Source organism: Papio anubis, chromosome 6, assembly GCF_008728515.1.
Source record: "Papio anubis isolate 15944 chromosome 6, Panubis1.0, whole genome shotgun sequence".
Classification (NCBI taxonomy): Eukaryota; Metazoa; Chordata; class Mammalia; order Primates; family Cercopithecidae; genus Papio; species Papio anubis.
Genome location: NC_044981.1, coordinates 40080067 through 40107446, shown reverse-complemented (window position 1 = coordinate 40107446; position 27380 = coordinate 40080067). Strand labels below are relative to the sequence as shown.

At 52.6% G+C, this 27380-nt stretch overlaps 1 protein-coding gene across 6 annotated transcripts in view; it reads left to right on the top strand.

Moving 5' to 3' along the window:
- TFEB (transcription factor EB) overlaps nucleotides 1–27380 on the top strand; it is a 53066-nt gene that overhangs the window by 13307 nt on the left and 12379 nt on the right. Inside the window, exon 1 of one of the 6 annotated variants that reach the window (XM_009205128.4) lies at nucleotides 17104–18224. The exons of 4 other annotated variants lie outside the window; for them this stretch is intronic. The gene's annotated coding sequence lies outside the window, so the exon portion shown is untranslated. Of the gene's footprint in view, nucleotides 1–17103; nucleotides 18225–24878; nucleotides 25480–27380 lie in introns of those variants that run through there. One more of the 6 variants, XM_017957394.3, reaches the window with a different exon arrangement.

The following is a 27380-nucleotide window of genomic DNA, read 5'->3' as shown; positions in this document are numbered from 1 at the left end:
GTATGCATGTGTGTGAGCATGTGTGTGCATGTGTGTGTATGCGAGCCTGTGTACGTATGAGTGTGTGCATGTGTGTGAGCATGTGTGTGTGCATGTGTGTGTGCCTGTGTGCGCCTGTGTGCATGTGAGCATATGTGTGAGTGTGTGCATGTGTGTGAGCATGTGTGTGAGTGTGTGCATGTGTGTGAGCGTGTGTGAGCATGTGTGTGAGCCTGTGTGCATGTGTGTGAGCCTGTGTGCATGTGTGTGTGCATATGTGTGTGTGCATGTGTGTGAGCCTGTATGCGTGTGTGTGTGCATGCATGTGTGTGAGCCTGTGTGCATGTGTGTGTATGTGCATGTGTGTGGTGTCTTTGGGGAGGTGGGTGGGTAGGGATGAGGCCCCTCAGGCTGCCCTGGCATTGGGATGTCTTTGGGGAGGGGTGGGGGTCTCTGAGCATGGCCAAGGCTGGGGTAGGGGAAAGAATGGGGAGGCAGGTGGCCAAGCTTGGGAGTGCGGGATGGACAGCATGGAAAATCAGGAGTCAGCCAGAGTTGTGCCTCGGTTTCCTCATCTCTCCAGGCTTGTTTCGAGGGTCTAGTGAGAAGGTCATGGGCAGGATGTGCTTAGCATGTCACCGGCCAGGCCACAGTGAATGCCCATTTACATTAGGGGCTAGGAGCATATGCTCTACATCCACCTGCTTGAATCCTGGCCCTGCCGTTTTGCAGTTTCGTGATGCTGGCAAGTTACTTGCCCTCCTGTGCTTCCTCATCTGTAAAATGGAGATGACAGTTATAGTGCCCAGCTTGTGAGTTCTGAAGAGTAAAAGACTTCACTCACGTGAAGTGCTCAGAATAGAGCCTGCCACCCACTAAGCGCCTGCACAGGTTAACATTTCACCAGGACATAGCATGTTTGTGTGCAGATGGCAAAAAGCTGCCCAGGGCTCCTGACGATCATTTTTGATGGTGGAAGTTTGAGCTGGAACTGAGAATGACAGTAAGAGCTCATGTTTACCTGGCCTTATTCCATGTCAGGTACTGTGCCCAGTGCTTCACCTGTGCCAGCCCCTTCACCCTCACAGTCACCCCATGAGGGGGATGCTGCCATCATTCCCATTTTGCAGATGGGGACATGGAGGCACAGAGGCTAGAGTGACTTGCTCCAGGGCAGTGACATCAGTGAGGGAGAATGGCAGAATGGTCCACTCAGCCCACAGGTGGGCCCCTCACCCATATCCCTGCCCCTTTTCTGGGTTCCAATAGAAGTTTGGGGGAGGAGGAGGATGGAGGGTCTGCTGGGAGGGGTGTGAGGGCTGGCCTTGCAGCCTGTGGGCTCTGGCCAGGGAGCCCTCTCTTTCCTCTGTGCCATCTCCAATTAAGTAATCAAAGTAACCCACAGCTATAAAGAGTTCAATTAATATAGGGAATGGAACCAGGTGCAGTGGCTCACGCCTGTAATCCCAATACTTTGGGAGGCCGAGTTGGCCGGATCCTCTGAGGTCAGGAGTTCTAGACCAGCCTGGCCAACACGGTGAAACCCCATCTCTACTAAAATACAAAAAAATTAGCTGGGTGTGGTGGCGCACGCCTGTAATCCCAGCTTCTTGGAAGGCTGAGGCGGGAGAACTGCTTGAACCCAGGAGGCGGAGGTTGCAATGAGCCTAGATTGCACCACTGCACTCCTGCCTGGGCAATGGAGGGAGACTCTGCCTCAAAAAAAAAAAAAAAAAAAAGTAATAATAATATAGGGAATGGCTTAGTAGTAGTTGGAGTTGGAAGAGACTTCCTGGGAGAGTGAGCTCCCTGCCAGTGTGTAGTCTTGAGAGAGCAGTTGAAGCCCACTCCCTTTTGGGCATGCGGGTGCGGTGGTTCTGAATATTGCTTCAGATTCACACAGGCCTGGTTTTCAGCTCTGTCTGAGTCACTGTGTGGCCTCAGGCCTCAGTTTCGCCACATTTAAAATGGGGGTGATAGCAGTTCCTATCTCCTAGGGTGATGGTGAGGATGAAATGAGACATCATAGTAACATGCTTAGCACAGGTCTGGCCTGGAGTAAGTGTCTGATCGATGGATGCCATTATTAGGCACTTGTTGTAGAGAGGGCCACACGCCAGGCAGGGAGTTGGGCTGCACAGATATTTTTGGAGGGAGGTTTTTTGAATTGTGAATTAGGGCCACTAATTGGACCCTAATGCAGCCATGAAATCAGTATTAGTGGGTCTCCATGAATATATTTTTTTAATGAGAAAGAAGAGCTAGAAAATATTCACGTGTATTGCTCAGTATCAGTAAGCATTGTTGTGTAGAACACGTTTCGTGTGTGTGTGTGTGTGTGTGTATGTGTGCCTAGTGTCAAATAAAGTATATTTTTCTGTGAGTCATGGTCCAAAACTTTGGTGCCACCGCATGAGAGATTCTGTCCCTCCTGTGCCATGTTTATAGAGCACCTACTGAGTATAAGACGCAGCAGCAGTACTATGGCCAGGGTGCCTCAGCAAACCTCATGGTCTGACTGGAGAATCAGGGCCCAGTTCTTAGCAAGATGGCTACCAAGCCTGTGGGTCAGCAGAGGAGTGGTAAGAGAGGGATTCCTGGGCGGTGACCCTGTGTCAGGTGGGGACGATGAGAGGAGGTGGGGTGAATGGTTGGCCTGGGTCCTGGGGGCTGGGGGTTGGAGAGCTACCTGGAAAGGTGGGAGGCTGCCGTCAGTGGAAGGCTGCAGGGCCAGGCCTGGCAGGAGCTGCTCTCTGGAGCAGGGGGTTGGGTGGAGGTTGTCTGGGGGCTCAGGATTATTCAAGAGCATTACATTTATTGTGCACTTTATATCTACGATCATTACATTGTAATATATGATGGAATAATTATACATGGGTGAGGGATGTGCCAGTCTCCCTGGCTGGGGTGGGGTGGGGTAGAGAAGGACTTGGCCTTACTGATGCCCCCTCCCCCAGCTTGCAGGATCTATAGTCACTATGGGTGAGACCCATGTGGGCCTGGCCTGCAACCTGGCTCTCAGCTTGAGCCCTGTCCAGAAGCCAGAAGACTTCCCACTATTTAGATCCCTGCCCTGGCAAGTGCTTGGCCTAGTCAGGGCCTCAGTTTCTCCATCTGTAAAGGAGGCACACTGTCCTGAGCAGCCAGCCTCCTGGGTGGCAATGCCCATCTTGTGACCTATTGTGGATGAACCAGCTGCAGGAAGTATGGAGAGCTCTGGGTGGGTTACGATTGTTGTCTTTAAGGCTGGGAGAATTGGGGAAAGTCATGAGGACATCAGCTGCCTGTCTGGAGAGCCCCTGGCCTCCCTACTCTGTGACCTAGGGCAGTGGGAGGAGAAGCCTGTGACCCATGGCAGGCTGGGGATATCCCCAGCTTTGAGTGCAGGCAGCCCAGTAGGGGCCTCAGAGGACGAGACTCAGCTCTGGCCTGATCTGGGAACCCCCAACCTCTAAAGCTCCACTCATCCTTGAGTACCCTAGGAGTCCCAGCTTGAGGGACTCTGGTGGCAGGTGGAGAGGCAGTAACCCAGGACTGACTGGCAGGGGCCAGTTTCCAGGAGGCTGTGGGTGGCTTCCAACCCACTGAGCACAGAGCCCAGAGGCTCAGGCATGAGCTCCCGCAGTAGAATGTGGTGTTTAATGACAGGTCAGATATATTGGCACTCCTGTGTGCCAGCGCTGTGCTAAGCACTTTTATATATTTGCAACCTTTATACAATAATCAAATGCAGGTCTTTTTATTATCCCATTTTACAGATGAGGAAACTGGGGCCCAGAGAGGTTAAATCTCTCTCCCAAGGTTACCTAGCTAGTAAGTGAGAGAGCTGGCCTGAGGGCCTGAGTTCTGGATTCAGGATACCAGAGTTCAAATCTGGGTAGTGCCGCTTTCTAGCTGTGGGTCCTCAAACAGTGACTGAATCTCTCTGACCACTGATTTCTTCCTCTGTGCCTTCCTCAAAGGGTTGTTGTGAGAGCTGTGTGAGGTAATGACTGAGAAGTATGTAGTACACAATAAGGGCTGAATAAATGGGACCTGCTTCATGACCTCTCCTGCATGCCAGTAACTGCCGTGTGACCCTGGGCCGGGTGTCTGGCCTTCTAGGTCTCAGTCTCCTCAGTTGTGTGACACAGGGTACTGACCCCTTCCTTGATCCTCTCAATAGCGTTGTTGAGGATGTTGGTGGGTCCTGAAGGAGACCTTCAGTGAAATAGAAGTGCTAGACCAGTGGTCCCCAACCTTTCTGGCACCAGGGACTGGTTTCATGGAAGATGGTTTTTCCACGGATGGACAGCAGGGGAGGGTTTCAGGATGATTCGAGAGCATTACGTTTATTGTGCACTTTATTTCTATTATTATTACATTGTAATATATGATGAAATAATTATACAACTCACCATAATGTAGAATCAGTGGGAGCCCTGAACTTGTTTTCCTGCCTCTAGACGGTCCCATCTGGGGGTGACAGGAGACAGTGACAGGTCATCAGACATTAGATTCTCCTAAGGAGCATGCAACCTAGATCCCTCATATGCACAGTGCACAACAGGGTTTGCACTGCTATGAGAATCCAGTGCCACCGCTGATCTGACAGGAGGTGGAGCTCAAGTGGTAATGTGAGTGATGGGGAGTGGCTGCAAATACAGATGAAACTTCGCTCACCTGCCTGCCTGCCCGCCACTCACCTCCTGCTGTGTGGTCTGGTTCCTAACAGGCCGTGGATTAGTATGGGTCTGTGGCCTGGGGATTGGGGACCCCTGTGCTCCAGAGCTCTCAGGAATTCTTTAGGGTTTGCAGCTAACCGCAGGTCCCGACGGATTGTGTCTGGGCCTGCTTCAGGCTTTCATGTTTCCTGTTGGCCCCTGCAGGCATTTCAGTTGGTGGCTCCACATCTATTCCAGGGTTTCCCAAGATGTTTTCTGTGGAAAGGTTTAGAGGTCAAGCAGGCACAGGAGACTGTAAGTCAAAGGGAAAAAAAAAAAGAAAAATAGGGGTTGGGGGAAGGGAGAGATGCTAGTCAATGGGTACAAAACCTCAATTAAACAGGGGGACTAAGTTTTTTTCCTTGAGATGTATTGTGCGGCATGGTGAATACAGTAAGTAATAATGTATTGTGTATTTCAAAATCATTTAAGAGTTAATTTTAAATGTTCTTGGCTGGGTGTGGTGGCTCATGCTTATAATACCAACACTTTGGGAGACTGAGGTGGGAGGCTTGCTTGAGCCCAGGAGTTCGAGACCAGCCTGGGCAACATGGTGAAACCCGTTTCTACAAACAAAAAAATACAAAAATTAGCCGGATGTGATGATGCATGCTTGTAGTTCCAGCTATGGGAGAGGCTGAGGTGGGAGGATCAATTGAACCTGGGAGGTTGAAGCTGCAGTGAGCTGTGATCATGCCATTGCACTCTAGCCTGGGTGACATAGCGAGACCCTGTCTCCAAAAAAACCACACACACACACAAACAAAAAACCCAAAACAAAAATTCAAATGTTCTTACCACCCAAAATGACAAGAATTTGAGGTGATGTCTATGTTAATTAACTTGATTTAATTATTCCACATGGTGCACATAAATCATAGCATCACCTTGTACTCCATAAATATATGCAACTACACAAAACCCCAAATGGGTTTCTTTGCTGTAGGACTTGTCAGAACCTTTGATATGCTAATTTTTGTTGTACATCTCCAATATGTGGTCATGGTGTACTCTAGGGTATCTCAAAGGCCTGGTGTTTAAAGCCCCATTTTCCAGATAGAGAAACTAAGACCTGGAATGAAACTTAGGAAGGGATTTTCCCAGGTTATGCAGTTACCTGTAACAGAGTTAGGGCCAGACTCCTTGCTCCTGACTCCGTGGCCAGTGCTCTGCCCAGGACACCTCTTCCTCTTCCTTCTTCCTTTGTCCTCAGAGAAGTGTTGTGTGTGCTGCTGCTGCTTTCCTGAGGGCTCCTTACCTTTTTCTGACCCCCTCCCGCTGGCTTCCAGCATTAGAGGGTGTCTGTTTCCTTCTAGGCATTGCTCTGAGATGGAGCTATGCCTAGTTTATGGCTGCTGGGAGATCCTTCCCAGACTAATAGATGGCAATAAGGCTTCATCCCAGCTGCAGGGCCCCTAGCAAGTTAGTTCCATTTCCTGAGCCGCATTCTCCTCAATTGTATAATGAAGCTCATTGTCTTGTCTGTCTTCTGGAGTTTTTGAGAAGTTCAGCTCTGATATGAACGGGCTCTGTAATTTTCAATTCATATGCAGATATGGGATCCATGAGTCTGACAGTTTTTATAATTTCTGGAGGCAAAGAGGACATGGGAAAAGGAGGCCCTGGCTGTGGGAGCTAGCATGGTTGGGCCCTAAAGTTCTGATCCCTTCCCCTGGCCACAGTTGGTGTCTGCCCTTCAGTGTACTGCTGCCCCTCTCTGCTCTCAGTTCCCCTGAACATGTCTGAAGTGGGCCAGTCTAGCTGACTCGAGGGACCCATGTCACAGGTGAGATGTGAAATGAAGCACGAACTTCAAGCTGGGGGCCCTGTTTTCCTGGTTTCCTGCTGGGAGTTGGTGTTAGAGTGGGGAAACAACTCAAGTGACTTGGCGCCTCAGGGCAGCTGTGCCTGGAGCAGGGAGTCCCCACCAGCTTCTGCCCAGCCCTTTGATGCCCCTGCCCTTCATGGGGGGTGACTGGTCACCTGGTTTGTGATGTAGGGTGCATGCGGGCATGCCAGTGCCTCCATCAACACAGCAGTCAGCATCGAAATGCTCCAGGTCCTCTGCTGGCTGTGGGGGACTCCGAGTGATGGGCCAGGGGGTAGGCCAGGCCGGGTTGGGAGGTGGGAGGAGGTGGTGGCTCCCTGGCAGACAGTGTCCTCTCCTGAAGGGCTGTTTGCCCAAGTTATTCTTAGCACAGACTCATTATAGAGTCTATTTTTAGCCCTGTTTCTAAGTGTTGCCAACATCTGGTGCAGCCAGCACTGAAGGGGGTGGAGGTGGCAGGGGTTACTCCTTTGGACATTTCTGGGGACTGGAGCCTCTGGCAGGAGAGTAAGGACAGAGTCTTCTACTTCCTGCACCTGCCACAGCTTGAAGCTGGGCATGCAGTAAGTGTCCTATTCATGCTTGTGCGTTGATTGCTCTCCCAGGATCTCATCCTTCCAGCTCTAGCTCCTGTGAGTGGGTGGGAGAGGGGGTGGTGGTACCACAGCTGGAGAGGATGAGCTGAAGGTGCTCCTCAGATAGGCTTTCCACATCCACCCCTCAGGGGTCCAGTTGGCCTCTGACCCCTGCAGAGAGGCCTCACAGGAGGGAGGCAAGCCCCCAACTGAGGGTGCTTGTGACAGCTACCACTGAAAGAGGAGCCAGCAGACATTATCGGGAGGGGATGTAGCACTGGGGTGAGACTGCCTGGGATTGAATCCTAGCTGTGTAAACTTGGGCAACTCATCAACCTCTGTATGCCTCAGTTTCCTCCTCTGTGAGATGGAGATGGGAGTGTAGTGTTGTGGGTTTAAGTAAGATAATACTGTATGAACTGCCTAAGTGGAAAGTGCTGTTTAACAGAGAGGTGGTGGTATTAGTAGCAATGGTAGTGCTATATTACTGAGAAGCTCTGTATGTGACATCCTGTTGGGGTGAGTTGGGTAGGAGACTTAGCGCTTTTCTTTGAGTGAGATGAGGCTTGCAGTGGGGCTCAGAGGAAGTGGTTATAGCCTGGCATCATGACAGTGGGGATGTCTGCAAGGCTGCAGTGGGGGTCAAGAGCTGTGTGTTGGGTTGGAATCTGGGCTTTGCCACTCACAGGTTGGGTGACCTTGGATGAATCAGTTAATCTTTCTGAACGCCCATTTCTTTATGTACAAGAAAGAGATGATAATACCTGGGCCATAGGCATGATGTACGTGGAGCATTTTGCCCTGTACTGGGAGCATGGGAGGACCTGAATCCGTGATACTTTTTTTTTTTTTTGCCTTAATTGAGACAGAGTCTCACTCTGTCGCCCAGGCTGGAGTACAGAGGCATGATCTCGGCTCACCGCAACCTCCACCTCCTGGGTTCAAGTGATTCTCCTGCCTCAGCCTCCCGAGTAGCTGGCATTACAGGCATGCACCACCACACCTGGCTAATTTTTGTATTTTTAGTAGAGATGGGATTTCACCTTGTTGGTCAAGCTGGTCTCAAACTGCTGACCTCAGGTGATCCGCCCACCTCAGCCTCCCAAAGTGCTGGGATGACAGGCGTGAACCACTGCGCCTGGTCCATGAGAATTTTTTGGGAGTGGAGGTGTTGCTGTGTCCCTTTCCCATGTGCAGGATGGGGTCCTGTTGTCTTGAGAGTCGGGAACAGCTTGGCCTGGAAGTCAGGAGGGCCAGGGCTGTGGTCCTAGCTCTCCCTGAGCTGTGTGGTCCTCACACACTCCCTGCTTCCTCCAGGCTTCTGCAATGTGGAGAGGTCAGAGAAAACAGGTTTTCAGATTCTTCCTCACAATCCCAGAAGGTGCCTTGTATACTCTCTGGGAGCGTGGGGGAGGCCCTGGTTGGAGGCCAGGTGGGGTGATCCTCCCCACTCCCCATGCTGCTCTCCTGCTCCTCATACTGACTCCAGGTGCTCCATGGAGCTGCTTCATCCTCATGTTTTACATATGAAGGGTCCAGGCCGACTTTGTCTGAAAATGGGAGTTCTGCTGCTAAAATCAACCTGGGACTTTCTGGTAGGTGACTCCCAGGCTCCTTGTCGTCTGGCGTTTTGTGCCCTCTGACTTGGCATGGACTCCCAACCTGTACATCAGGGTCTAGAGTGCTGTGCTCACTGGATTCCCTGAGGGCTGGAGTCCCTCAGGGTGTGGAGCACAGAGGAGGCTGCCTCCAGGGCCTCTCTGGGGTTGGGCTGGGTAGAGCTTCCGGCGCTGCCCCAGTCTCCCTGCACCCTCAGGATGGGGGTCCCCTGAAACGACAGTCCATCTCAGAAGCAGTCTCTCACAGGAGGGAGGGGTGATATGGGCAGAAAGGCCCTGCCACAGTGCTGGCATGTAGTAAGTGCTCAAGAAATATTTGAAATGAATGAATGAAATGGTACCAGCAAGGCCGCACCTCTGATGTAGTGGTGAAACTTCCCCTGCCTCCCTTTTCTTCCTTCTCACCCCTGCTCCCTCTTCCCCATCCTCTGCTTTGTCTGACCAGCCTTAAGCTACCCAAGCCTGGGTTCCAGATTCAGCCTTATTCATAAGTTAGAACAAAGACACTTCCCCAGTGTAAGTTACAGTTTGTTCATCTGGAAAATAAGCACAATATGCTCAGGTTCTGAAGGCCCTTTGGTTCTCACCGTCTCTTTGCTCAGGGCATGGGGGTGATTTCTCAGGGTAGGGGTGGTAGAAGCACATGCATGCGCACACACACGCACACACGCGCACACACACGCACACACGCACACACGCTCGCACACACACGCACGCACACACACACACGCACGCACACACACGCACACACACGCGCACACACACACGTGCACACACACACGCGCACACACACACACACAGAGATCTCAGTGCAGTGGTCTTGGCTGGGAAAGGTCCTTGCCTTCTGACCAGGAAGGAGCCCTCGGAGCTGAGGTGCTCCCAGACTCAGCACCATTTGGGGCCTACAGGATGTGGTGTGGCCCGCTCTAGCTCAGGCTGGGGGGTTCCTGTGGGTGTTAGGGGATGGGTGGCCATTCAACTGTGTCCACTGGGCTGGGCCGTCACTGTGACTTTGTGTATGACCTTCAGGGAGTGAAGGGGCGTGCATCAGGGCGCCTATCTGTGTCGTTCTGACTGGTCGTGAGGGAGGGTGCCACATGTCTAGCCAGACAGGGAGCAGGGCCAGTTAGCTCCTGTTCCTGGGTGCCTCCTGGCTCTGGGGACAATAGAAAGTGATTCATGCAAAGGGGCCCTCCCTGTTTTGGCCACAACCTGAGGAGTAAGGTGGCCTGGCTGTCTGCCTTTCCCTGCTGCCCACCAGGTGCCCGAGTTCTCCCCTCCCTCCTTGCCTCAGAGCCCGTTTCTCCCTGGGGGTAGGTGGCTGCCCTTCCCCGCAGCCTGACACCCTCTCAGAAACAAACAGAGGAGTGGGCTGCCCATGCCTATAGCTATAAGAGTGAGTCAGTGTAGGGACCGGAGGGCATCAAGTCCCTCTGCTTCCTGCAGCCAGGCGATCCCTGCACCAGAGGAAGTGGTCCGATGAGGCCTGGGCTGGGACGCTATGGTCAGCACTGATACCAGCTGAGTGGCTTTCCAGCTTAAGAAGACCTGCCAGGGATGGGAGAGGACAAGCTCCACCTGCCCACCACTCGCGTTGCCATCCTGGCTACAGCCGGCTGGTGACTCATTCCCTTGGGGAGTGAGCCAGCTCCTCTCCTGGGGTACCCCAGCACCCTGGTGCAGGCTGGCTGGCCAGGAGTCCTGGGTGCTTCAGAAAACCTGTGCTGAGCCCAGGGCCCTGGTAAGCTGGGGAGGGAGGACTGAGGCCCTCTGTATGGGGTGGGGGTCGCAGCCAGACTTCTCTTGCTCCTTTTCCTGGCCCCCGCAGACTTCACCCTCCCTCTGGCCACAGAGGAGGCTGCAACCCCAGATTACGTAATGGGTCCAAAATGCCTGGCAAGCAAGCAGCCCAGCCAGTGGCTAGACGCAGGAGTCCCCATTCCCCAGTACCTGCCACCAGGGCAAGTTCCCATTCCCTTCCTGGGCTGGGTGGGAGAGTGGGTGGTGCTCGCTCACCCCTGGAAAGAGCTGTGCTGCCTGGGAGGGGGTGGGGAGGCTTTCTCCAGAGACATGAATTCTTGGCCTGACCCCAGATGCCAGCCTGCCCAGCTCCACTCCAGAGTAACGCTGGGTGCACACACAGCCCCATTGTGTGCCTGGGCCCCGTGCCTGCCCAGGGCCTGGCACCGGCTCTATCAACAGCAGTGGCTCCGTCAGCTCCTCAGCAGCCCCTGCCAGCGCTTGAGCCCTTGGGCCCCTGGTGAGGAGGAAGAGGGAGGACTAGTGATTAAGGGTATGAGTCCTGGGTGGGGTACCAGGACCTTTTTGGATACTATCAACTATGAGAGACAAGAGCAGGGAGACTTAGCCCCATTCCCCGAGGAGGAAACTGAGGCCCTGAGATGCTTCAGTAACTTGTCCAAGGCCTCATGGCTAGTGAAAGGCAGAGCTGGGGTTGGAGCCCAGAGCTGTAGCTGAGCCCCTTACTGTGCTCATCACCCAATCCCAGACCAGGACTCAGGAGAAGGCATGGTGCCCTCTTTCCACAGCCCCACCTTGGGGAGCCTCTTTCTGGAAAATACATGTCCCCAGGGTGGAAGAGGACCCTGCGACTATAGGATTTGGAGTCCTGTGTGCTTGTGAGAAGCATGGGGGTTCATTTTCAAGGATGGTGCTGGTGGCCACACAGGCAGAGCAGGTTTCCAGAGCTGGAGGACAGGCTCTGTGCCTCAGTTTCCCTGCTCTACCCACACTGTACATCCACTGTGCCTTCTGGGAGGGGATAGGAATATTGAGGTGAGGTGTGGCCAGGGCTGGGGACTAGACCCCCACACCTGAGCTCTACAGGCTGGTGTGAAGCCCCCTTCACCAACCCAGAACCCCACTCAATGCCTCTTGATGCTTCTGTTCTAAGTTGGGTCTGAGTCGCCCACCTCCTCAGCTTTCCCAGCCTGAAGAGGCCTCTGAGCTGGGTGAGCCTGCCAAGGGGATAGCCCAGCTCAGTGCCATGAAGGCCCTGCCTCTACCACAGGCCCATGTTCCTCCACCCCCCTGCCAAGGTGAGGGTGCCCAGACGTGACCCTTTTGGGGCCTGCCCTGTGTTTTACTTTCCAGGCTAGGCTTATTCACTCCGAGAGGCTTGATCCCCCTGGGGCTGGGGGGAGCTGAAGGGCTCCTCTGTTTTCCAATAGCCCACCCTTTTGCTCCCCTGTCTGTCCTGGGCATGAAGCCTGGGCTCCCTCCTTCTACGCCACCTCGGCCCTCTTAGCAAGGGACAGGGAATTCTGCAGTGACTGCAGGATTGTGAAATGCCAGGGCTGGACCTTGGGGACAGGCGGGGAAAGAGTGATGCTGGAAGGGGACACTGAGACCATGTCCCTTCATACCCCACATGGGAGGTCTGTCTCCTCCATTCTGCTGGCGCTCATTTTCCTGCATGTATACCATTCCCACCCACCAGTCAGCATACCTTCACCCAAGGCCACAGCGGTGGGGACGTTGAGCCCAGAGGACCATGTCCGAGTGTCCTCTACCTGGAGCCTGTGTGGGAGAGGAGGAAACCAAGGGACAGCCCTCAAGGAGTTCACACTACAGCTGAGAAAACCAGACAGGCGACTTCTTTGTAGCTGTTTCTCATTTGTAAAATGAGTACAGTAGTATTTCCTACTTCCTAGTGTCATTGGGAAGGCCAAATGAGTTAATACATGATAAAGCTGAGGGCCTGGCACCGGCTCTATCATGACTTTAGAAGCCACCCTTGATAGACGGTTTTACAACTCAATACAAGTTTTAGTAGTATCCATAGTGGTGGAAGAAATACAATATATGATATCAGATAATGATGTTTTTTCCAAGCTGGATTATAAGAACCATAGGGCAGGGACTGTCTTATTCATCCTTGTATTCCTGTGTTAGACACAGAACCAGGCTTGGAACAGGGTAAGTAATTGTTCCCAAATGGTGATCAGAGGTGGGTGAAGTCAGGGTGTGCTGCCTGGAGGAGGAGGAGACCCTGGAGCAGGGCTTCCAGAGAGAAGTTGGATAATCTGTGGGAGAGGAACTGGGGGAGGGTCTGGGGGCCCAAATTGGGTGGGGGTGAGAAAGCAAGGAGGTCCCCTTGGCTGCACCCAGTGCTTGTTTAAGGAGAGGGATCCTGCATGCTTTGGAGGCCCAACTAGAGCGCTTGGACTTTATCTGGTGGGTAGTGGAGAGCAATTGGGGGTGATGGAGCAGGAAAACGATCTTTCTATGTTGCTCAGTCAATTTAACTTTTTTTTTTTTTTTTTTTTGCGACGGAGTCTTGCTGTCTCCCAGGCTGGAGTGCAGTGGCGCGATTTCGGCTCACTGCAAGCTCCACCTTCCGGGTTCACGCCATTCTCCTGCCTCAGCCTCCCAAGTAGCTGGGACTACAGGCACCCGCCACCGCACCCGGCTAATTTTTTTTGTATTTTTTAGTAGAGATAGGGTTTCACCATGTTAGCCAGGATGGTCTCGATCTCCTGACCTCGTGATCCGCCCACCTCAGCCTCCCAAAGTACGGGGATTACAGGCGTGAGCCACCACGCCCGGCCTATTTCATTTTGTTTTTGCTCCCTTGTTCTCTGAGGACTATTTTCTTTCTTCATGTCTCCGAAGACAATAAATCTTCTCTGCTTTTCAGTCTCTTCTTTCTGATCCCTAGTCACCCCTGTCCCAAATCGCTGTGTTCTGTTCTTGGCTTCTTCTCCTTGGCCATCCTGGCCTGTTCTCCCTGCTGTGCTTTCACCTGGCTTCCCCTTCCTTTACCTGATCCCTGACCCACCTTCTCTGGAATAGGAGTTGGGTGGAGTTCGACTTGCTGAGAGATGGGTACTGGCATGGCGTGACCACATGGTGGGAGCTGGCATGAAGGCACCTGAGCCAGGAGGATATCTTCTATTCTGACGTAACCGTATACATCCTTCAGGGAATGACCCTACCCCAGTTATGTGGCTAAGGCCCATTAGAAGGATCTTACTTTATATTTGTCAACCTGTTTAATGAAAATGTAGATTTCCAAAATAGATAAATTAGGAAGTGATGGGATCTTGTTTTCTTGTTTATAAATTTAGTGGAAAGATCAGCACTTTGGGAGGCCAAGGCAGGAGAATTGCTTGAGGCCAGGAGTTCAAGACTAGCCTGGGCAACATAATGAGACCCCCATCTCTACAAAAATTAAAAACAATTAGTGGGGTGTATTGTCACACACCTGTGGTCTCAGCTACTTGGGAGGCTGAGGTGGGAGGATTGTTTGAGCCTGGGAAGGTGAAGCGGCAGTGAGATGTGATTGCACCACTGCATTCCAGCCTGGATGACAGTGAGACCCTGTCTCAAAAATAAAAATAAAAAATAAATTTAGTGGAAAGGAATATTGAACCAGATGAGAACAATGCAGACAACTAGTGCCTTTTTCATCTTCTTTTAAACATCCATCCATCCATGCATACATCTATCCATTATATCCACCTTTTTATTCATTATATCCATCCATCCATTCATCTACCCATTATTATATCCACCTTTTCATCTGTCCACCCATCCATTTATGCATGCATCCATTATATCCATCCATCCATCCATCCATCCATCCATCCACCCACCATTATATCTATCTTTTCATGCGTCCACCCATCCATTCATGCATGCATCCATTATATTCATCCATCCATTACATACGTGCATCCATCAAATATTTATTGAGCACCTATCCTGTGCCAGGTACTACATTAGATACTTTACGTTTAATCCTTACAGAAATTCTCCAGGATGGATATTGTCCTCATTTTACACATGAGGATACTGAGACCCTGGGAAGTTAAGTAAGTTGATGAAGGTCACACAGCTAGAAAGTGACAGATCTGGGATTCAGCTCAACTAGGTTCAAAGCACACTCTCTTAGCATTTAATCAAATGGCCTCTCTTGGTGTCACCAGTGCCTAGTTCTAAGTGTGGAACATAACAGCCGTGTTATCGAATGAACGGGCATGCCAAGGTTCTGGAATGCTGGATCTCTATAACTCTATCCTAGGAGCAGCCTAGGGGCAGAAGGCAATGCTGGGCTTCTAGTCCTGTTGGCATTTGCTACCGGCAACCTAATGTTGCCGTCACTACCCCCGGTATGGAGGTTTCTTCTCCACGCAACTTGCAACTCTGGCAAGTCCTGTTTTCTTCTCTCCACCTTCCCAGCTCTCCCTTTGCGGACCGGGTCTTACCTTCTGCCAAGTGGGGAAGTTCCAAGTACACATTTGACCATTGCATCCAGCTTGACCAGTCTCCCCAGTGACTGAGTCTTACACGCCTGCCTCTCTCCTTCCCTGCAGGGTGGGCCAGCTTGCATTACTCTGACCCTTTTCTTGGCCCTTATTTCTAAGTTTCAGAGCTAGCTGTTCAATGTCAGGTCATAACTGCCTCCTCGGGGCCCATTGGCTGAGGCAAGGATGTGAGTGCAGTTTATTTGGGAGGCTCCCCCAGGGAGCACCAGTGGTATAGTAGGACTCGTGAGACAGGAAGGGAAGGAAGCTGATAAAATGTGTGCAAAGGAGCAAGGTGACTGGGCACCTGAGGCTCACTGCCATTGGAGGCCTCTGCAGAATATGCTTTAGAGTTCCCCAGTCAAGTGATAGGGGTCTTTGACTAAGGGGTGGTGGGGAAGGGAGGGTGCTAACTTCATTGGCTCAGGCACCAATTCAGGTGCTGGCACCCGGAAGTTCTAAGGTGGGCACTTTTGACATCGTGAGGGCCCAGAGCATGTGGCTAAGCCCTGATAGCTTTGGCCAGCTCACCAAGCCCAGTCCTAGGGGTCTGCCAAGCCCTCTTCCCACATCTCCCTTTTTATATCCAAGAGGCTTCCCCAGGCATACTCTTCCCCAGTTGCCGGTTCCACGCTCACTGTGTTTCACAGATACTTAAGGAGCATCTACAAGGTGCCATGGACAAAAAGAGGAAGCTGTCAGGATGCCTCCAGGTGTTCACAGCAGAGGAAAGTGACCTGTGTGACTGAGACGCCTGCCATGTGCCAGACACTGGCTCGCCCTTCCCAGGCCTTGTGCAAGGCCAGCAACGCCCCCGTGTCATGGCATCCTCTCCTAGAGGGAGGTACAGACGTGCTGGGCGCCACAGAGCCTAGAGCCATCTTCCACTTCCCTCCCAACTCTAGCATCCTGAGACTGTGATTGTAGTGGTTTTTCGGACTTCCTTTTCCTTTCTCTCACTGCCCCTGCCTCTTCCCCTAGCCCCATGGCTGCCACGTGGCTGCCTTTTAGTCAGCCGGGAACTCAGCCTCTTAGTAACCTCCCTCTGTGTCTCTGTCAAGAACAGAATGCAATTCAGGGACATTTTGGTGGGGGACTCATTCAGTGCAGTGGCATACCTGTTTGCCCTGGCACAGGCTCTGTCATGCCTACTTCCTGGAGAGGAGCCTTCTCCCCCTGGGCTCCACCTGTTCCCATCCCCAGACCTCCCAGCTTCAGGCTACACGTCTCACACCCTACAGGGCTGAGGGAATGGGAAGAATTAAAAGAGGGAAGTGGCGTGTAAGTAAGACCTTCTGGGGTGGGGGCTAGGGGAAGGGAAGGAGATGGGGATGGGGTAGGGGCTGGGCCTGGCGGTGTTCTCCCGCTGGAGACGTGGTCCCGGGCCACAGGCATGCGTGCCAAGTCACAGCCTCTCTGACTTCTTCCTCTAGCCGCCAGCCCCAGCCTTTCCCCTTGATGTTTCATTTCCAAACCAAGTTTGCTCTGGGTGCATGTGCTGGGGTGGCAGGGGCAGGAGTGTGTCTGCCTGTGCCATTCCCTACCCTGTGGGCAGGCCCAGCCATGGCAGCCCGAGTCTATCACCTCCCCACTCCGCCGCTGGGATAGGAAGGTGGCTGCACTCACTCCAGGCAGGTGTGATGTTGGGAGGAGAACAGAGAGGATGGGTTCAGGCATTGGAAGGTGGGGTTTATGTCTCAGGTTTGAGCTCAAACATCTTGGGTCCAGGGAGAAGGTAGAAGGCAGCCACTGCCTGAGTCTCACCACTATGGGGGAAAGAAGAGCAGCTCTGAGCCTTGGGGCTGGGCAGGCAGGAGGGCATGGAGCCCAGATGAGTGGAAGAGAATGCTGAAGGGAGAGCAGACTTCCCAATGCTCCTCCCCCCACCCCACCACACGCAGAGTTCAAGGCACCTGACTCCTCGCTCTGTCCTGGTAAAGGCAAAGTGCTTCTTATGGTGTTTAAGGACAGGAAAAGGGCTGGAAGTGTGTGTGTGTGAATTTTGCTTCCTGTTTCTTTCATACCTGGGTGTGGGCGGGGGGGGAGATGTGGGCAGGTGGGGGGCAGCTCACTCACTCCATCCGGCGGTCGGGTAGCTTGGTGGGCTGTTGGAATGTTGCCGTAGGAGGCCATTTCTCCTCTGGCGGGGGGAGATGGTGGCTTCCAGATCAGGTCTCCTCTGGCTCCCTGACAGAGATGGGGTGGGGATGCCAGCTGGAGCGCACATGACAGGGCAGGGGCAAAGCTGAGTTCTGGGTCTAGGGCAGCTGACAGCATTTGGGAATCCTGGGGTAGGCCCAGGGCTGGGATAGGATTCAGGCACGGGAGCCCCCTGGACTTTGTGTCCCTGTTAGCTCTTCCCAGAAGCCCAACTCTTGGGCAGGACAGGGGATAAGGGTGGTTGGGGGTGGGTGTAGGTGTGTGTTATGAGGGGAGAAGAGCCCCCACTGAGTTCCTGGGCCGCTGCCTGTGCTGTCTAGTGGCCTCTGCCAGCACTGGCTGCCCCGTCCTGCCCCCACCAGGCGTGACTCAGATCGAAAGCAGAAGCTGCCAGACACTGAGCAGGGTGAAGTGAGGCAGAACCAACTGTGCTATTTTGGAACCTGGTTAATTCCCCCTTCTGCCCCCGACCTCCCTGCTCTCAGGGCTCGCATACCCTCCTGCTGTCTGGCCCTTTAGCTTACTCAAGGGGACAGTTGGGGCAGGCCTTGGTTTCCCCTGGCATGGATGTGGAGGGCCATGCTGAGGTCCCTCCTTGCTAGGCCCCTCTCCGTGGCCAGAGGTGCTGGATTCTGGGGACCGGCACTCTGGGGTCAGGGAGGAAAGAGCGCCCTCTTCTGGTGGGAACTCGTGGGCAGGGAGGCCCTGGTGAGATGACGGTCACCAGGCCTGGCACCCACTTTCCCCCTGCCCATCTTTGGCTGCTCTCAGGCCAGCTGTCAGCTGCCTCTCCCAGGAGTGTGAACTGACGAGAGCTTCAGGTGGGAGCCTCTCCCGGCAGTGAATCTGAGGGTTGGGAGGGATTTCCGGACCCAGAGGGAAGATATTTTGGGGCTGAGGGCCTTTCCAGAACCCATGAAGTCACACACTGTGCTGCGGCCAGACTGACCCTCCCTAGTTGATGGTTCTTTTTTGGACATCCTAGGCCTGCTTGGGGTTCTGGCCCCACGATTTAGGGTTTCTTTGGAGCCCATCTGAGCCTGGGGGGCCCTGTGATGGTGGAAGAGGTCCAGCCTGTGGTGGTGAAAGAGGTCAGTGGGTGTGTGTTTCTGAGCTGAAAATGGGTGTGGAGTTGAGAGCTGTCACCTCTTCACGGATAGGGTGGATGAGTGTCCCTGGCCCTTCAGAAGCTGTGTGGTTGGGGAGAGGATGGGCTTTACAGCTGTCCCGTGTGAGTGTGCATGGGAGTGGGCACAGGCTCTGCGGTACGGCTGCCTCTCAGGGAACCCTGAGGTCAGAGCTCCACTCTGCTGATTACCCCCGAGCAACCTGGTGAGGAAGATGTTGGTGTACTGGGGGAGAGGGGGAGTCAGCAGGCAGGTGACCAATTAAAATTTGGGTCCTTGCCAACCTCAGGTGAGCAGGACTTGGGTTTCTCATTGCTCAGAAGGAGCTGGGGTTTAGGCAAGTGGGAGGCAGAGGCAGAGCCCTGTAGAGGAGCCAGTGGGCTCCTAGACCTGCTGTGGGAGCCTCCCCACTCCCAGGCCTCCTGTGGAGCACACAGGCCCAGGCACACACTATCCCAAAGGTTGTCTGCTCTCTTCTGGAGCCGCTCTTTGGGCAGACAGGCAAGTCCTGGTGCAGTGTGTGTGTGATGGTGAGTGTGTATGTGTGGACAGTGGTTTGTGTATAAGAGGTGGCATGTGCATGAATGAGAGTGTCTCATATGGTTTGTCTGGGCTGCTTTTCCACTGGTAACCATCTCAGCTTTGAAGCTGTTTCACCATAGACCTGGATTATTTTCCCCTCCCGCACGGGCCAGAGCCCCAGCACTGAGTGAGCCAGAGCCCACCTGCAGCCTTGCATTCTGGCCTCCGCCTTGGCTCTTGAGCCTGAGAATCAGCCTGCTCAGTGTCCCTGTGGGGCTCAGAAGGGCCCTGCCTGTCCTTTAAAATAGCTCTGTGCTTCCACCAGGGGCCTGTGCTTCCCTGCTGTGTCCTCCCACCCACCACCAATTTTCATGCTTGGAACCAGAGAACTAAGTCCCCAGAAGACAACAAGTAAAGTTTCTTTAATGTGCCCACACATCTCCCAGGGCAGTTTGTTAAAACGCAGATTCTGACTCAGTGGGTCTGGGCGGGGCCTGAGAGTCTGTTTCTAACCAGCAAACAGGACATGTGATGCCTTAAGAGGCCCTCTCCCATCTAAGGCCCTCACTGTCCAGCCAGATGGTCGGTGGTCACCCAGGCAGCGAGCTAGTACTCACAGACCACCTCCAAGGTGCTAGGCACATCACATACTTCAGTTCCATTTACCCCCTCACTGACTCTGAGGAAGGTGGCATTACTGCCATCCTGTTGTACAGATGGGGAAACTGAGGCTTTGAGAGGTTAAGCACCTGCCCCAGTCACAAAGCTGACAAATGGCAAAGCCAGATTTGAATTCTGGTCTATCAGGGTCCAGAGCACATTCGTGATCCACTAAGCCCGGCTGTCTTCCAGAGGGCGGACTTGGGACAGATGATGCGGTGGGGGTGGAGGCAGGGGAACTGAGGCTCTGTTGGGGAACTGCAAGGGTAGTCCTGGGTGGTTCTGGGTGGAAAGAATGTCTTGAGGGGAAGGAGGGTTGAATGGGAGTAGTTCTAGAGGAAACAAGAGCTGAGGGGAGGCTGGCGTCCTGCCCCCACCTGCTTAGCCAAGGGCCCCTTCAGTAATGGGCTCAAGACCCCCTACCTGCCTCCCCTGGCACTTTCCAGACAGACTCTCCACAGGGGCACCCAGCACACTGTGGGGAGACCAGGTGCCCCAGTTCCGCTCCTACCAACTGTGTGACCTTGGGCAAGTTTTCAGCCCCCTCTGTAAAATAGGGATTTGTGAACGCCTCCATCATGGTGGATGGAGCTGTTGTGAGGATTAAATCAGTAACACATATCAACGCAGAACAGCGCCTGGTGCAGAGCAAGCACTCAGTGTGCACAGTACTAATGCCTCTTGGTTTGCACCTGAGAGAAAACAGGCCGCCTTCTGGGAATTTAATGCAGTTGTCCGTGCTCATAGGTGTTTCTTCCCCCATTCCTCTCTCCAGTGTCGTCTTCTGTTTAGGAAGACCTGGCTACTTCATTTGTACAGTGGTCATTTCCAAAGTACTCAGAAGCAGGTTCGACTCTTAAAAACAAAGCCAGGGAGTCGTTCTTTACAGCAGACCAGCCACACGGAGGCTGGGGCGGCTGGGGCCAGGCTGGGGCAGCAGGTGATGAAGGAGCAGGGGCAGGAGCCAGGCACTGGTGGGGTCGGAGTGCTCTGAGGACTCTGGGCCTGGGGCAGGGAGGGCTCAGGCAGGGGTGGCTTAGGTACTGGGGCCCTGAGAGCCATTATTAGCCAACTCAGGATAGATGCAGGGAGTCCTGGGCCTGTGACTGGGTTTGGGACCAGGAGCCAGAAGCTGCTCTGCGTGTGCCCGCTGTGTGCCCGGCTGTGCTCATTGTGCCTGCCTCTTCTCACACTTGGAGTCAACGAGCCTTCCCTGCCCTCAGCAGCTGGCAGCTAGCAGAAGACGCTGGAGTGTGGATTCTTTTCTCCTGAGGAGATGGAAAAGCAAAGGCTGGATCCTAAGGCTGCCATGGCTCCGGAGAGGGAGCTCCCGAATGCCGGGGCAGCCAGCACATGGGACAGTGAAACTGGTGCCTGGCTTTCCCCCTCCCAGCCCCGCAGGCCGATCCCACCAGACCAGCCCTGCACACATCCATGCTGCCAGAGCCATCAGCACACCAGGCAGACGACGGGGAGCCTATGAGAGGTCCCACACAGCCTCTGCATGTTATTTGTGAGGGCCTTGAGGTCCAGAGAGGGACAGGACTTGCTCAAGGTCACGCAGCTGGGTGGTGCATACCGATGCAGGTCTTCCAGTCCCACTCTGGCCTTAGGTAGGCTTTTGTGCTGGGCCCGTGGGGGCTGAGGGAGCCCTTGCAAAACAGACTCATCTCAAAGAGTCAGAGCTTGTGGGCCCCAAATCCACAATGGCATGAACTGGCCAATCAGATAGAGTCTTAGGCCTCATCTTCCCTGGGGAGGGACCTCATTGACCACATAGGCTGACCTAGCATCCGTGAAAACTTAGCTGATCTTCCCTGCAGGGGACGCGAGCAGGTTCACCGGGGTGGGTCAGAGGGTACCTGGGGCAAGTGGAGTTTCAGTCTCTAAGCCCCTCTCTCGCCCTCAGGCCCCTTTCCTGTCCTAGGAGCCATCTATGGCTGAGCCCCATTCCTCCCCCAACCCTTACCACCCTCACCTCACTATGATCTGGTGCCAGATCTCTGATCCCTGGAATCACATTTCTGTCTGACCAACTTCATATAGCCTCCCCTTCCGCCCCCTCCGACCCAGGCCCTCGGGTGGACTAACCGTCTCAGTGAGATTCAGATTTGTCACCCTCTGAGCCTCCTGGGCATGAACCTTGGCTATTTAGCAAAAAAAGTATCTGTGGGTGGGGTTGGGAGGGCTGAGGAACATGCAGGCCTCTCTGGGGAACCTCTGTAGGATTTGCTGAGGGTGACATGGAATTGGGGGGGCAGGGCTGGGAGTGCAGGGGACAGCAAGCCATCTACATGGGGACACCTTTCCTATGGGTCCCAGGTTTCCTGTCCTTTGCTGGAGCTGGTGGTGGTCACATACCTGAGAGACCTGGGCTTGAATTCCCACTTCACTGTGTTCTTGCAGTGTGACCTCTGTCTGACAAGCTGCTTAACCTTTCTTTTCCTTTTCTTTCTTTTTTTTTTTTTTTTTTTGAGGCGGAGTCTCGCTCTGTTGCCCAGGCTGGAGTGCAGTGGCTTGATCTCAGCTCACTGTAACCTCCGCCTCCTGAGTTCAAGCCATTCTCTTGCCTCAGCCTCCCAAGTAGCTGGGACTACAGCCATGTGCTACCATGCCCAGCTAATTTTTGTATTTTTGGTAGAGATGGGGTTTTGCCATGCTGGCCAGGCTGGTCTCAAACTCCTGACCTCGAGTGATCTGCCCACCTCAGCCTCCCAAAGTGCTGGGATTAAGAAGGCACCCGCCCTACTTAACCTTTCTGAGTCTCGGTTTCCTATCCTGCTGTTGTTGCTGTTTATCCCATCAAGTGTTTGTGAGGATGAATGTGATTGAACAGAGGCCCCTCGAGCAGTGCAATGTGGGAGGGACTCGGAGCGTTTGCCAAGTGGGTGACAACTGTGTGTGTGGGGGTCATTGGACCAGCAGCCCTTGAGGGCCCTGCATCTCTCTCTGGAAAGTCTGATGGGTGGGATGGCGTGGAGGTTCTGAAGAAGAAATGTGATTTGTCTGAAACTTCCTTGTAGCTGAGGAGACGGGTAGGTGGCAAGGAAACAACTAGAGAACAAAGCATGGCAGACACAGGCCGGAGGCTGGAGTAGATGGAGTGCCCAGGAGGCAGGTGCAGGGGCACAAGGGGTGGGGGTTCAGTATCACCACTCCCCAACCCAGGAGAAAGGTGGCTGCCTGCTAAGGGGATCCTTAGACAGCAAGCGGCAGCTGAGGGATGCGGCTACACGCGTGTGCACATGGACATGTGTGCATGTGTGCGTGCATGTGTGAGAAAGAGGGAGAAGAGAGAAAGAGAGAGGAGCAGACACAGAGAGACAGAGGGTCCACATGAGTGGCTGGGCCAGTCCATGCATATCACAGGGGTGGAATCCTTTTCTGGTTTCTCCTTTCATGTTCCTCTTAGCTACATGTCCCTCGTCCCTATCCTGCCGTGCCCAGTGGCAGTCTTCTTTGCCAGGACCCAGCTGGTCCCTGTGGGATAGGACAGGGCGACTCTCTGGTCTGCAATGGCCTTTGAAGCTGCTCCCCCTGTTGTCCTGGGCCAACAGTCCGGCCAGCCAGGAGGCGCCAGTTCCCACCCTTTCCTGTGGGATGTGAGCTGAAACTTGGGGCTGATGGGCCTGAGCTGTGGGAACGGGAGGCCATTAAGTGGGCCAGGAGCTTGTGTGACCGCCCTTCCTCTCTTCTCTCCTTCCTTTCCCTCCTCCCCACCTCCTGCTAGTGCTCAGAGATTTAAAAACAAGCCCCTGACTGCCCCCTGCCCCCAGCCCTGCAGTCTCCCGCAGTGCATCCCCTGCAGGGGGTCTGGGAGAGGTGGTGCAGAACGAATCCTGGGGTCTTGCTCTGCTGCCACTGAAGTGCATAGTGCAGGTCCCCCTTTTGGAGCCTCTGCTTCCTCATGTAATTCATTCTTTGTTTCTTGATCTTTATTCATCACAAACAGGGGTTGGTCAGTCCTCAGTAAGTGTCCCACTTGGCAGAGTGGTTCCATTTCATGAAAGATACTGAAGACCACATCCTGCATAGCAGCCTTTGTGTGCTGTTGGAGACCAGTAGCACTCAGCCATGGTGATGCAGGACAGGGTCCCGGAGGGAACCTGTCAGGGTGATGGTGACATTCTCCATCTTGATCTAAACAGTGATTACACAAGGCCACACACCTGTAAAAATTCATTGAGCTGTACACTACAAATATATGCATTTTGCTAGGATAAGTTACACTTCATTAAAAGGGAAAAAGACCAAAACATGGCATTAAAACTGTTAAAAGCGTTTGCGTGTCCCATTGACCTCATTTCTGCTTCTGATATCAAGGACCTTCCAATCAAACAGTGCACACTTACCAGGTGTCTTGGGTTTGCTATGTTTCAGTATCAGAAAGTTGCCAGCTAATAGAATAAAAGGCTATATTATGAAGTATCTCCAGTGTGCCAGGAACTGTGCTAAACACTCCGCCTACTTATCCCTCAGAACCCAAAGAGGTGGACATTGTTATTGCTCACCTGCCTCTCTCATCTCCTGCAGTGAATGACATGATATACAAGCTCTGGAAAAGAAAATCTTAAAAGATCCAAGGTTTTTGGAGAGGAAACAGAGGGCTCCTGGTAATAGGAAAAGCTGGCCTGAGGGCTTTCTGCCCCTATCTAGTAAGGAGAGACTGAGGCTGGGGTTACCACTAGGCTGCTCTGCCCCAGTCTGGGCTTTCAGATGGTGTGTGTGTGTGTGTCTGTGTGTGTGTGTGTGTGTGTGTGTGAATGGGTGAATGGATGGGACCCTTTTCCCCAAAGGAACTTGTGCAGGGATGCCCCCAGTGGGCCTGGATGGAGGAACATTGAACAGTGATCAGAATGGTGACACCTCCCCTCTGCCCACAAATTCACACCTGCAGACAACCTCCACACCCAGCCTCCTCACTTAGAGCACGACTGCTCTGAGGGAGACGTGGCCCCAGCTGGCAAGCCCTGCTTGACTGATGGGGAGACTGAGGCCATGCCCAGACAATTGAGTCCAGTCTAAAGCTACGGCTTGAACCCAAGCACTTGGCCTTTCCCACAGCATCATATGGGCAGGATTGCTGGCTCCTGGGAGTGGTAGGACACCTTTCCACCCCTCACCCTGTTTGGGTCCGGGCCATCTGATGCCCCCTCCCCAGGCCCTGCAGTGACTCATGACCACCTCCATAATTTGGAATGGCTTTGTCCATGAGGATTATGTGATGTCCTTGTTCTGTTTCCTAGTTCATCAGGACTTCCTCTGCTGCCTCCTCTGCCAGAGGGGGCTGAGAAAAACCCCAAGTTTGGTATTTTTTCCTCTCTTCCCTTCCCAAGGCTGAAAGGTTCCTAGGAGGCCACAAAGTCCTTCCCTTGCCTCCAGGAACCTCACACCTGTTCAGGAAGCCTTCTTTTAGCAGTCAGTTTCTTTCCCCAGGACTGACCGGGCAGCTCCCCCACAAGAGAGAGTGTGTAACAGACTGAATCAGAAGAAAACTTCTTCCGACCACAGAGGTGCAGAGCGTCATCAATGGCTTAAACAGGCCTCCCAGCCGCTGGGCTTGCACACTTTGTTGTTTCAGCCGCCAGACATATGCTTTTCTGGGAATACAGGAAATTATCTCTGCTCTTTGAGGAAGGGTAGAATTTTTTTTTTCTGCCTGTGTTTGGGGATTCCAGACTGTTCCATCATCCTGGACACCCTCTGGCCCCTGGGCTGGATGAAAGAGATCAGCTGCTGAAACTCTTTGATCGCAGGGAGACTTCTTCAGTGAGAATTCCTGAAACAAAACGTGGCCGCCCTCACCCTGAATGCAGGACTGAGGCCAAACTCCCAGCCCCAGGGTTGGGGCGGTGCAGCCAGACTGCCAGGGTCCAGCCTTGCCACTCATTAGCTCTGTGACCTTCAGCAAGTGACAACCTCTCTGGGCCTGTGTTTCCTCATTCCTCGAGTGGGGACAATAATGGTACCCACATCACTCATATCATGAAATAATTGTGATAATTACATAGGTGCTTTGAGCAGTACCTAGCACAAGGTAAGCACTCTGTAAGCATTAGCTGTTAGCATAACATATATATTTTTTTCAATTAGAAAGATATACATGTCCATTATAGAGAAAGAGTAACGTTCCAAAAGGCTTTTAAAATCACACAAAATACTTATGGTTACATCATCCAAAGAAGTCAGTAATAATTTTGTATATTTCCTCCCAAGAGGTTTTTCTATACATATTTTACATTGTGATGATCAGATTTTATATACAATTCCCCCTACATCCTACATTTTGTCACCTGACATGTCCCCATGTTATTTATTGTAAGTATAGCAGTCCATCAGGAGGGACACGCCGTAATTGATTTAACTGTCCTATAACTGGACATTGAGGTTAGTTTTGACTTTTTTCTGTATAATGTGAAGTGCATCTTTATGCACAAAATCCTTTTCTGCATCTATGATTACTTCCTTGGACTGGTGAGTGTTTTTCAAGGCTTTGACATATATTGCCAAATTGCTTTTCCAAAGAGGTTGTACCAAGGTATGCTCTGGCAGTTGTGTTGAAGGTGCCTGGTACCAAAGGCATTTTAAAGTCATAGACACACTTGGGGAAGGCGGGGTTTTGGGGGAAGGGATGGTGCTGGTGAAGGTAGTTTACCTAACTCTTCTTTTAAACTATTTAATGTCTGCCCTCATTCTTTTTTTTTTTTTTTTTTTTTTTTTCCGAGATGGAGTTTCGCTCTTGTTACCCAGGCTGGAGCACAATGGTGCGATCTCAGTTCACCGCAACCTCTGCCTCCCGGGTTCAAGCGATTCTCCTGCCTCAGCCTCCCAAGCAGCTGGGTCTACAGGCATGTGCCACCACACCTGGTTAATTTTTGTGTTTTTAGTAGAGATGGGGTTTCACCATGTTGCCCAGGCTGGTCTTGAACTACTGACCTCAAGTGATCCGCCTGCCTCAGCCTGCCAAAGTGCTGGGATTACAGGTGTGAGCCACCATGCCAGGCCGGTCCACCCTCATTCTTACGTGATTTTAAAATGAGAACACACATACAGAAAATTATAAATTGTAAGGGAGCAGCTGTACAAATTATTGTAAATATGACACTCATAGCACCAACACCCATATCAAATTACAGAACTTTCCTAATCTCCTTACCCACCAAGCCATCTTGTATCCCCTCCCAGGCACTCCCCCAAGGGTAATTAGGATCCTGAGTTCTAACATAGTAGATTACTGTTGTCTGTTTTTGAACTCATATACACAGAGCATGCTGTATATGCTTTTGTGCCTGGCTTCTTTTGTTAACATTATGTCTGCGAGAGTCATCTATGTCATGTGTGACAACAGTGCATTTGCCATCATTGCTTTGTAGCATTTGATTGTATGGATGTACCACCACTTCAATATTTATTTATTTATTTATTTATTTATTTATTTATTTTGAGACGGAGTCTCACTCTGTTGCCCAGGCTAGAGTGCAGTGGCACCATCTCGGCTCACTGCAACCTCTGCCTCCTGGGTTCAAGTGATTCTCCTGTCTCAGCCTCCCGAGTAGCTGGGACTACAGGTATGCACAGCCACGCCCGGCTAATTTTTATATTTTTAGTAGAGATGGGGTTTCACCATGTTGGCCAGGCTGGCTTCGAACTCCTGACCTCAAGTGATCTGCCCGCCTCGGCCTCCCAAAGTGCTGGGATTATAGGCGTGAGCCACCGTGCCCGGCCCACCACTTCCTTATCTATCTTTCTTTAATGGACATTTGGATGGTTTCCAGTTTTGGCTCCTATACACGCAAACATTCTGGTATATGTGTTTTGGTGACCACGTGGATGCTTTTTTGTTGGGCATGCATAGGAGTGGAATCCATGGATTGCAGAGTGTGTTTTCAGCTTCCTGCTCCATGTTTTAAAGGATCATTTAGAGGGCAGAAAAATCCC